This window comes from Meriones unguiculatus, chromosome 5, assembly GCF_030254825.1.
Source record: "Meriones unguiculatus strain TT.TT164.6M chromosome 5, Bangor_MerUng_6.1, whole genome shotgun sequence".
Taxonomy (NCBI): Eukaryota; Metazoa; Chordata; class Mammalia; order Rodentia; family Muridae; genus Meriones; species Meriones unguiculatus.
This window is the reverse complement of record NC_083353.1, coordinates 22,654,227-22,666,195: the sequence shown is the minus strand read 5'-3', so window position 1 is coordinate 22,666,195 and position 11,969 is coordinate 22,654,227. Positions and strand designations below refer to the sequence as shown.

At 41.0% G+C, this 11,969-nt stretch overlaps 1 pseudogene; it reads right to left on the bottom strand.

Moving 5' to 3' along the window:
• Positions 1-11,277: 11,277 nt before the first annotated feature.
• Positions 11,278-11,579, bottom strand: LOC110543573 (RNA guanine-N7 methyltransferase activating subunit-like; annotated as a pseudogene).
• Between the last annotated feature and the right edge of the window lie 390 nt (positions 11,580-11,969).

The following is an 11,969-nucleotide window of genomic DNA, read 5'->3' as shown; positions in this document are numbered from 1 at the left end:
ATAGCTGAAGACCAGGATGCCAGTACAGATGTTTTCTGGTAAGACCTAGGGGCCCTTCACTGTACTCTCCAAACCTGAGAGGCCCAGTGCCTGGTGTGCTTAGCTTGTATGGCTGGTCTGTTTGGCTTTGCTGGGTATATAGCATAATATCTGTCACTGAGGGATTGGTCAGGCTGTGCAGTCAGTGTCTGAGTGACCCTGCAGGGCCAGTATGTTGGCTAGCAGACCAGGGACTCTGGGATGATGGTGCCGCAGGTCTGGACCAAAGTGCAGGGGTCTCAATGTCCCAAGTGACCCTCTGTATCCCATAGTGGGTATGTGGGTGGGAGGGGACCAATGCTTGGCTTCTATTTTAGAAGGGGCATGGATCTGGGGCTCTGCAGACAGGCAAGGGTGTATTCACTCTCAAGGTGGTCACATCAGCAGGGATGGGGTAACCAGGTTCTCTGCTCTCTTGTTTGGCCCTGGTTCATCTTAAGTTAGAGGACTGATGTGCCCTGCCAGCTCAGTGCTGCTCTGCCACCAGGTTAGGAAGTCCTGCTGTAGCTGAGACTGGGTTGCCAGTCCAGATGCTTTCTGGGAAGTTCTGCGGGCTCTCCACTGTGCTCTCCAAGCTTGGGAGGCCCAGCGCCGGGTGTGCCTAGCTTGTATGGCATTCCTGTCTGGTTTTGGTGAGTATATAGGGCATTCTCTGTCACTGTGGGATTGGGTGGGCCATACAGTCAGTGGTTGGGTGATCCTGTGGAGCCAGTATGGCGGCTAGCAGACTCGGGCCAAGGGAGGATGGTGCCACTGATCAGGTCTGGGATGCCGAGCCTGGTACAGCTGGCAGTTGCTGCTAAAAGGCTAGGAGCTCTACCTCAGCCACTGTAGACCCCAGGCAGTTAGGTCTTCACTGAGAATCTCGCTGAGTCTGCTTTGCTGAGGAGGAGGGAGGTCTGAGAGAGGGGAGTGCCAGGAGATCAAAGGATCATTTCTCTCCTTCCCCAAACAAATCTCTGGGTGACCAAAGTTTCACCTCATGCAATGTTTCCTGTTGTTTAGAAACCCTCACCATTGTTTCCCTGGGTTCAGAGGTCCTTCTGCTCACCAACTCAGACATTCAGCTCTTCCACAGCTCAGAAGCTGTGTGTGCTAGTCGCCATCTTGGCCTTGCCCTTCAAGTATGGGGTGATTTAATACATCTACCTTCATGTGTATTTTGGCCTTTTCCCCTTGCTGCTTTTAATATTTTTTCTTTGTTCTGTAGATTTAATGTTTTGCCTATTTTGTGACATGAGGATTTTCTTCTCTGGTCTAGTCTATTTGGAGTTCTATATGCTTCTTGTGTATTAATAGACATCTCTTTCTTTAAGTTGGGAAATTTTCCTTCTATTATTTTCTTGAAAATATTTTCTAACCTTGGAAGCAGGAATCTATTTTTTTTCTATTCCTATTATTATTAGATTTTGTCTTTTCGTGGCATCCTTGCTTTCTTGGGTACTTTCTGACTGAAAATTTTCTGACTTTACTTTTTCTTTGAGAGATGTATCAATTTCTGCACTTGTATCTTTAGCACCTGCGATTTTCTCTTTCATCTCTTGTATTCTATTGGTGATGCTTACCTTTGTGGTTCCTGATCTTTTCTCTATGTTGTGCAGCTCCAGGGTTTTCTCTGTTTGTGTTTTCTTTATTGATTCTAATTCTGTTTTCATGTCTTGCACCATTTTCTTCATCTGCTTGAATGTACATTCCTGTCTTTTTCATGATAACCTCTAATTTTTTTTTGTTTGGTTCCTCTCTATATGCCACTACTTGTGCCTCTACCTGTGCTTCTCGTTGTTTGGCTGCATTTGCCTGTATTACTTGAGAGCTTTGTTTGTTTCCTCTGTATGTTCCTCTAATAACTGGATAAGCATTGCTTCAAAATACTTTTCCTGTGTTTCTGATGAATTAAAATATCCATTGATTTTGGGGATGGCTGATGAAGTCAAGATGTCCTGATTTTTGTTTGATGTGTGTTATGCCACCTTCTAACCACCTGCTTATCTGAAACTTTCATTGTTTATTCCTGGAGTTTGTACTTCAGACTGGTTCTGTCTGTCTCTAGTGTTTGGAATAATTTTCAGGAAAATGAGAAAACTCCACTTGTTTGAGAATAGATGTTGGTGTTTAAGCTGTAGCTTAGGGAACAATGTCGCAGGCACATGTGCTCAAGGGCAGGATTGTGTGTACAAGTGTTTCTTGGAGCACAGTGTACTAAAGCATGTAGATGTCTGGTAGGATGGAGGTTAAACAGATGAGGGGATGCTGGCACTGTCTGCGAGTGCAATGTGCATGTGCAGGTGACATGAATACCTAGTGACCTACAGTAGGCCCTTTGTACTGTCCTTACGGTATTTAGATCTGTCTGGACTTCAGAAATTTGTTGTCTGGATTCCAGAGGTAGACCTACAGAACAGGAGTTTCAATGTTGAGAATGCTGTCTCAAGAATCCCTATGTTGTCCTCAGTGGAGGTATGGATAGGAGGGATCAGATGTCTGGCTGCTACCATAAATAAACCTTGGATCTGGGGCTCTGCAATCACTCATTTAAAGAGGACAGTGTAAAAGTTCAACCAACAAAAGCCAGAGCAATATGCCATCTCCAGAACCCAGTTAACCAGGGGCAAATAGCCCTAGACATCCCAGCATAATTGAAATTCGAGGAGATGACATAACATCTATGCTCATGAAGAAGATAACAGAGGAAAGGAATAAAATACAAAAAGAAATAGAGTAAGCTGCAGCCAAACAGTCAGTGGCCTTTAGAGAGGAAATGCTTAAATCACTGAATGAAATAAAAGAAACAGTACATTGTTCAAACAAACAGCTGAAGGAATTGACAGAAAAACATGAAAATACAGTCAGACAGGTGAAGGAAAACAACAAAATAGCTCAATACCTGAAGATAGAATTATAAAAATTAAAAAAAAAAAACACAAATGGAAGAAATTGTGGAGAGAAAGAACTTAGGGAGGAAGCAGGAACTACAGAGGTTAGCATAACAAATAGGCTACAAGAACTGGAAGAAAGAATCTCAGGTGTGGAAGATACAATGGAAGAAACAGATGTAACTGTCAAAGATAATGTTAAATCTAAAAAAAAAATTCCTGACACAGACCATCCAAGAAATTCAAGACAACATAAAAAGACAAAACCTAAGAATAATAGGAATAGAGGAAAAAGAAGATTCCCTGCACCAAGGCCCAGAAAATATCTTCAACAAAATAATTGAAGAAAATTTCCCCAAGTTAAAGGAGGGGCCAATAAGAATACAAGAGGCCTATAGAACACCCAATAAATTAGACCAGAAAAGAAAATCCTCCAGCCACATAATAATCAAAACTGTAAGTATACAGAACAAAGAAAAAATACTAAAAGCTGCAAGAGAAAAAGGCCAAGTAAAATATAATGGCAAACCCATTAGAGTCACACCTAACTTTTCAACAGAAAGTATGAAAGCCAGAAGGGCCTGGACGGATATCATGCAGACCCTAAGAGAACACAGATGTCAGCCCAGACTACTATACCCAGCAAAACTCTCAGTCCTCATAGACGGAGAAAACAAGATATTCAATGACAAAAACAAATTTCAACAATACCTACAAACAAATCCAGCATTAAAGAAGACACTAAAAGGGAAAATACAACCCAAGAAAACTAGCTACATCCAAGAAAACACAGGAAATAAATAACCCCACTACAGTAAAACAAAAAGCAACCAAGCACACAACCTGATGACCACAGCCAACATCAAAGTCAAAGGATTTAACAGCCACTGGTCATTAATCTCTCTCAATATCAATGGACTTAATTCTCCAATAAAAAAAACACATAGTAACAGAATGGATGCATAAACAAAACCCAGCAATCTGTTGCATACAAGAAACACACCTAAGACACAAAGATAGACATTACCTGAGGGTAAAGGGTTGGAAGACGACTTTCCAAGCAAACGGACCCAAGAAGCAAGCAGGAGTAGCCATTCTAATATCTGATAAAATAGACTTTCAACCAAAATTAATCAAAAGAGATGGGGAAGGACACTTCATACTCATCAAGGGAAAATTCCACCAGGAAGACCTCACAATCCTGAACATCTATGCCCCAAATACAAGGGCACCCACATTTGTGAAAGAAACATTGATAAAACTTGAACTACACATAGAACATACACATTAATAGTGGGTGACTTCAACAACCCACTCTCAACAAAGGACAGGTCAACTAAACAGAAATTAAACAAAGAAACAATATCTCTAACAGAGGTCATGAATTAAATGAAGTTAACAGACATTGACAGAACTTTACACCAAAACACACAAGAAATTATCTTCTTCTCAGCACCTCATGGAACCTTCTCCAAAATAGACCACATAGTTGGTCACAAAGCAAGCCTCAGAAGATACAAGAAGATTGAAATAATCCCTTGTATCCTGTATGATCACCATGGAATAAAGCTGGACCTCAATTACAACAGAAATAGCAAAAATCTACACATACATAGAAACTGAACAACTTGCTACTAAAAGACAGCTGGGTCAGGGAAGAAATAAAGAATGAAATAAAATCTTCCTAGAACTCAATGAAAATGAAGACACAACATACCCAAACTTGTGGGACACAATGAAGGCAGTGCTAAGAGGAAAGTTCATAACACTAAGAGCCTTCAAGAAGACATTTAAGACAGCACATTCAAGCAAATTAATAGCTCACTTAAAAACCCTAGAAAAAGAAGAAGCATACACACCAAGAAGGAGTGGACGGCTGGAAATAATCAAACTCAGGGCTGAAATCAATCAATTGGAAACAAATAAAACAATTCAAAGAATCAATGAAACCAAGAGCTGGTTCTTTGAGAAAATCAACAAAATAGACAAACCCTTAGCCAAGCTAACTAAAAGGCAGAGAGACACCACCCAAATCAACAAAATCACAAATGAAAAGGGGGATATAAGTACAGACACTGAAGAAATGCAAACAATATTAGGACTTACTTCAAAAGTCTATACGCAACAAAATTTGAAATTTTAAATGAAATGGACAATTTTCTTGATTGATTCCACTTACCAAAGGTAAATGAGGACCAGGTAAATCAATTAAATAGTCCTATATCCCCCAAGGAAAGAGAAGCAGTCATCGAAAGTCTTCCATCCAAAAAAAGCCCAGGACCTGATGGTTTCAGTGCAGAATTCTAGGAGACATTCAAAAAAGAGCTAACTCCAGTTCTCTTCAAACTATTCAGCAAAATAGAAACAGAAGGAACATTACCAAACTCATTCTATGAAGCCACAGTCACCTTGGTACCTAAACCTCACAAAGACCCAACAAAAAAAAGAGAACTTCAGGCCAATCTCCCTTATGAACATTGATGCAAAAATACTCAACAAAATACTCGAAAACTGAATAGAAGAACACATCAAAGATATCATCCACCATGACCAAGTAGGCTTCATCCCAGGTATGCAGGGGTGGTAAAATATATGGAAATCCATCAATGTGATCCACCATATTAACAAACTGAAAGAAAAAAAACCACATGATAATCTCCCTAGATGCTGAAAAAACATTTGACAAAATCCAATATCCATTCATGTTTAAAGTATTGGAGAGATCAGGGATACAAGGCACATATCTAATTATAGTAAAGGCGATATACAGCAAACCTATAGCCAACATCAAACTGAATGGAGAGAAACTTAAAGCAATCCCACTGAAATCAGGGATAAGACAAGGCTGCCCACTCTCTCTATATCTTTTCAACATAGTTCTGGAAGTCCTTGCTAGAGCAATAAGACAGTTGAAGGAGATCAAGGAGATACAAATTGGAAAGGAAGAAGTCAAATATCACTATTTGGAGATGATATGATAGTATCCCTGAGAGACCCCAAAAACTCTACCAGGGAACTCCTACAGCTGATAAACACCTTCAGCAAAGTGGCCGGATACAAAATTAACTAAAAAAAAAAAAAAAAAAATCAGTAGCCCTCCTGTGTACAAAAGACAAAAGGGCTGAGAAAGAAATTAGGGAAACAACTCCCTTCACAATAGCCACAAATGACATAAGGTACCTCAGAGTAGCCCTAAACAAGGAAGTCACAGATTGTATGAAAAAAAATTCAAGTCTCTGAAGAAAGAATTAGAAGAAGATATCAGAAGATGGAAAGATCTCCCATGCTCATGGCTTGGAAAGATTAACATAGTAAAAATGGCCATCTTAACAAAAGCCATCTGCAGATTCAATTCCCATCAAATTACCAACACAATTCTTTACAGAACTGGAAAGAAAAATTCTCAACTTCATATGGAATAACAGGAAATCCAGAATTGCTAAAACAATCCTCTACAATAAAAGATCTTCTGGAGGTATCTCCATCCCTGATCTTAAGTTGTACTATAGAGCAACAGTTTTAAAAACTGCATGGTACTGGCATAAAAACAGAATGGTGGATCAATGGAACCAAACAGAGGACCCAGAAATAAAGCCACACACTTATGGACATCTGATCTTTGACAAAGATGCCAAAACCATACAATGGAAAAAAGATAGCATCTTCAACAAATGGTGCTGGTCCAACTGGATGTCTACATGTAGAAAAATGCAAAAAGATCCATACTTATCACCCTGCACAAAACTGAAGTCCAAGTGGATCAAAGACCTCAACATAAAACCAGACACATTAAATCGGCTAGAAAAAAAAGTGGGGAATACCCTAGAACTCATTGGTACAGGAGAAAACTTCCTGAACAGAACACCAACAGCAAAGGCTCTAAGAGCAACAATCAATAAATGGGACCTCATGAAACTGAAAAGCTTCTGTAAAGCAAAGGACACAGTCATCAAAACAAAGCGACTGCCTACAGATTGGGAAAGAATCTTCACCAACCCTTTATCTGATAGAGGACTCATATCCAGTATATATATGGAACTAAAGAAGCTGAAAAGCAGCAAACCAAGTAATCTACTTAAAAAATGGGATACAGAGCTAAACAGAGAATTCTGGACAGAGGAATATCGAATGGCAGAGAAGCACTTAAAGAAATGCTCAACCTCATCAGCCATGAGGGAAATGCAAATCAAAATGAACCTGAGATTTCACCTTACACCCACGAGAATGGTCAAGATTAAAAAGTCAAGTGACAACACATGCTGGAGAGGTTGTGGAGAAAGGTGAACCCTCCTCCACTGCTGGTGGGAATGTAAACTTGTACAACCACTCTGAAAATCAATCTGGCACTTTCTCAGACAACTAGGAATAGCGCTTCCTCAAGATCCAGCCATACCACTCCTGGGCATATGTCCAAAAGAGGCTCAAGTACACAAAAAGGACATTTGCTCAACCATGTTTGTAGCAGCTTTATTTGTAATAGCCAGAAGCTGGAAACAGCCCAGATGCCCCTCAACTGAAGAATGGATGCAGAAACTGTGGTACATCTATACAATGAAGTATTACTCAGCAATGAAAAATAAGGAAATCATGAAATTTGCAGGTAAATGTTGGGACCTGGAAAGGATCATCCTGAGTGAGTTGTCCCAGAAGCAAAAAGACACACACAGTATATACTCACTCATGTAGACATACAACATAGGACAAACCCACTAAAATCTGTGCATCTAAAGAAACTAAGCAAGAGAGAGGACCCTAACTAAAGTAGTCAATCCCATCCTGAAAGGCAAAGAGGATGGACATCAGAAGAAGAAGAAAACAGGAAACAACCTAGGAACCTTCTACAGAGGGCTTCTGAAAGTCAGAAGAAGAAAACAGGAAAAAAAACTAGGAACCTACCACAGGTCTCTGAAAGCCTCTGCCCTACCGACTATCAAAGCAGATGCTGAGCCTGATAGTCAACTGTTGGGCAGAGTGAATGGAATTTTACGTATGAACTCGGAAATAGAAAGAGCTGGAGAGGACAGGGTCTCCACAAGGAGAGCAATAGAACAAGAAGATTTGAGCACAGGGAACTTCCCAGAGACTCATCCTCCAACCAAGGACTATTCATGGAGATAACCCAGAACCCCTGCACAGATGTAGCCCAGGGCAGTTCAGTGTCCAAGTGGGTTACATAGTAATAGGAAGAGGGACTGCCTCTGACATAATCTGATTTGCCTGCTCTTTGATCACCTCCCCCTGAGTGGGGAGCAGCCTTACCAGGCCACAGTAGAGGACAATGCAACCACTTTTGATGAGAGCTGATAGACTAAGATCAGAAAGGAGAGGAGAACCTCCCCTATCAGTGGACTTGGGGAGTGGCATGCATGCAGAGGGAGGAGGGATGGTGGGAATGGGAGGGAGGAGGGAGGGGCTTATGGGGGGATACAAAATGAATAAAGTATAATTAATAAAATAAAATAAAATGAAAAAAAAAGATGCACTCAATTCTGCTCAGATCTAATCAGAAAGCACAGGGTTTCCCCCTGCTCTCTACTCTCAGATTTGGGTCTGCAGGGGCTACTGAGAGTAAAGGAGAACAATAGGCTTATGGTGTTCATTGTTTGGCAGCCAGGGAGTGAGCCCTGTCCTTGGGGTAGCTGCATCTGCAGTCTCAGTCACCACGTATGGAGGTTCATGCTTGCAGTAGCAGCTGCCCTTCTGTAGCCACACCCCTAGGAGGCTTATCTGTACCATTTCATTATGGAGCACCAGAGCATGGAGTTTTGTTCTTGGACTAGCTGCTGTCTTGCTGAAGCTGCAGCCCTGGGAGGACTGCCTGTGCCCTTTCAGTTTTTCAGTCACTGAGTGCAGGAAGTCGTGCTTGGGGCAACCTCTGAGGCCTCAGCTGAGCAGGGAGGCAGGTGTTTGGGGCAAAGGGAAGTGTGGGTGGGTTGAATATTTACCACTCTCAGTTCCTGGGGATGTCCATGGGTTACCTGGATCCAATCAGACCCAGCTCACACTTTGTCTCCTCTCCCCCAGGAAGCCTCAGTGTTGGTGTTCTGGTTTCAGCTGTCCCTCCACTCACCAATTTTGGAGTTTTGGATCCTGTGCCCCTTAGATATGGTGCGTACTGATTGTTGCCATCTTGGACCTCTCCTATAGTTTCTGTCTTGAATAGTTTTGTATACTTAGCAATACACTTTACCAAACACATTGAATTATATACTCTACATTGTGGTTTTGTTTTTTGGTATGACATAGAAGTGCATACCTGTAACCCCAACTCTTGAGGACCTGGGCAGGAGAGTGAAAATTTGAGGCCAGCCTGGCTTACAAATCAGTATCCTATTTGATCCCTACCTTATTCCATCCAATCATAAAAGAAAATATTAAAAAAATTGTGATTGAATTTGAAATTGAGCTCTGGAAGCCAATTCAAAGACAAATGTACGTTAAGTCATAAATTTCTTATGAGGGTATTTCCAGATTCCAGGTTTCATTAGAGACCTTCATAGCATGGTTTTTAAAGAAAAATTTATTCTGAGATATTGCATGTGAGATGATCAGTAGGCACTAGTCTTATGCATTAATTTATGGGCTTTCTAATCTTTGGGAAAAGATGATAGACTCAATCCAGTTATAATCCAAAGACTTATTGATTACTGCTAGCTGGATAACACGCTCTAAAGCAAGATTGCAGCTGCTGTGTGAAGGAAGGCATGAGGAAAGGATTTTTAAAGGAAAGAACCCCCAAGAAGACCGTGAGTGCTGGCACAATCCAGCAGGGAGCCTGTCTGCCCAGATTAAGTAGTCAAGGCAACACCAAAGTAGTCCTTGACTGTGCACAAGCAGGTTACAGAAGGCAAAATGTAGTAAGTCATATCACAACAAGTAGAAGGTCATGTCTGTACATTATTGTGGGGGGGGGGGGTCACAGAATCTGAATTATGGGGAACTTATCTTCCAAGAACTGGGGTCAGAAAAATAGCTAATGGGTACCAAGATGGATGCCCAGCATAAAACAGATTTTCTTTATGCATCATAATAATTTCAAGGAAAATATGAAAGAATTTGTGTGGTTTGAATGAGACACCTCCCCTCCCCAATGGCTTATACATTAGAATTGTCTTGTTTTGCACTTGGTGGACTGTTTAGGAAGGATTAGGAGGTGTGACTTTGTTGGAGAGGTGTGGCCTTGTTGGAAGAGCTGTGTCATTTGAAGTAGGCTTTGAAGTTTCAAAAACCCACTGCTAGGCCCAGAGTGTCTCTCTTGGCTGCTGCCCATAGATCAGGATATAAGTCCTTAGGAACCATTCTTGCCTGCCACAATGCTCTGGCCATGATGGCCATGGACTAACCTTCTGCACCTGTGAGCAAACCCTCAATTACATGCTTTCTTCTAAACACTGCCTTGGCCATTGATTTCATCATAGCCATGTTACCCTAACCAAGTCAGCTTTATCAACGTAACTCTTTGTCATTTATGTAGTGATTGTGAGCAGAGTCAGTCAGCTAGCCAGGCTGGTTTGTGGTCTGGAGAGCATACAGGCCAGTCTGTACATTAGCAAACAATAACCTCTTAGGAACTAATATTGGCCAATTCACACAGTCAAGATCATACTGTAGGCTTGTGTGTTCTGAAATTTTTATAGTGGAATGGACTCCTGTGCATCCCACCCACATGCTAATGTCCTTATTCACACCCAGAAACCTAATGATAGGTATGTTTTCAGTAGCATTTTCTGTCCAGCATGTTTTTATAGATGTCAGAACCTGAGGATGAAGAACAAAACCACAATTCAGGCACTGGTTTAAAATCTTGATTGTGCATCTTTTGAATTGTGTGTGACATTAGGCAAATTCCTTAACTCCCCCAAAGCTCAATTTGCTGCCAAGAAAGTTGCTTTGGTTGCACAGCTTCAAGGGGTACCTACAAATTGATAACTCAGATGAATACTATTTAACATATTGGAAGATAATTGTTTCATATTGTGAATAAGGAAATGTTGGCTAAGGACTTTTTTTTTCAGGTTAAAAACTTTTATTTCTGTGATATACAATAACCCTAGAGGCCAAAGACCAAACTCAAACACTACTAAATCATAAAAGAAAACTGCATTTAATATAATATCAATCAGTATAATTCACACTTGGTAGATTTAATCCTATCAATCATTAAACCCCTAGTAAAATAAAAGAATTTCAAATTTCAAGTTCTAAACAATCAACTCTTTCTTGGTAATAGAATGAAAAGCTATGACCAAAAGAAGACCAATGTTTAGCACTTTGTCAAAATCAATGGTCTCTTTAAAAACTGCCAATATCTGTCAGTAGTAACCATGTGGAGGCCGCTGGTGTGACCATACTGTTCTTACTGTTGTCAATAGTAAGGCTCTGGTCTCTGCTGTGTATAGTTGTTACTGCATAATCATCCATGCCACTGATTCCATTGACTGTCACTTGGCCATCCTCATCTGTTAGCCCTCCCTCTAAACTATCTGTTGTCTTGCAGCCACTTGCCTCTATTTCTTTGGTGACCACTAGCTCTGCTTTTCCATTCGTCAACACTGGAGGGGATTCAGGGGGATGTTTCAAGTATTCCTGGTACTCTTTGTCATCCTGTCTGAATCTGCTTGCAAACATCTCTTCAAAGTTTGGAATCACTTCAGAAGTTTCACTCATGTTTAAATTCTGTACAATTTTTAAGATCCTTCTGTGGGATGTACAGGAGAGAGCTAGGGTGTCCACACAGCAGCACCTCACACAGCTCTCCTAGGTAACCAAACACTCAGCAGGTTAAAGACTTCTTAAAAATTAATTTATTTTATTTTTATTTTTTTTATTAATTACATTTTATTCACTTTGTATCCACCCATAAACCCCTCTCTCCTCCCCTCCTAATCTCACCTTCCTTCCCCCTTCTTCATGCATGTCCCTCCCCAAGTCCACTGATAGGGGAGGTCCCCCTCTCCTTCCTTCTTATCTTAGTCTATCAGATCTCATCAGGAGTAGCTGCATTGTCATCTTCTGTGGCCTGATAAGGTTGCTCTCCCCCCAGGGGGAGGTGATCAA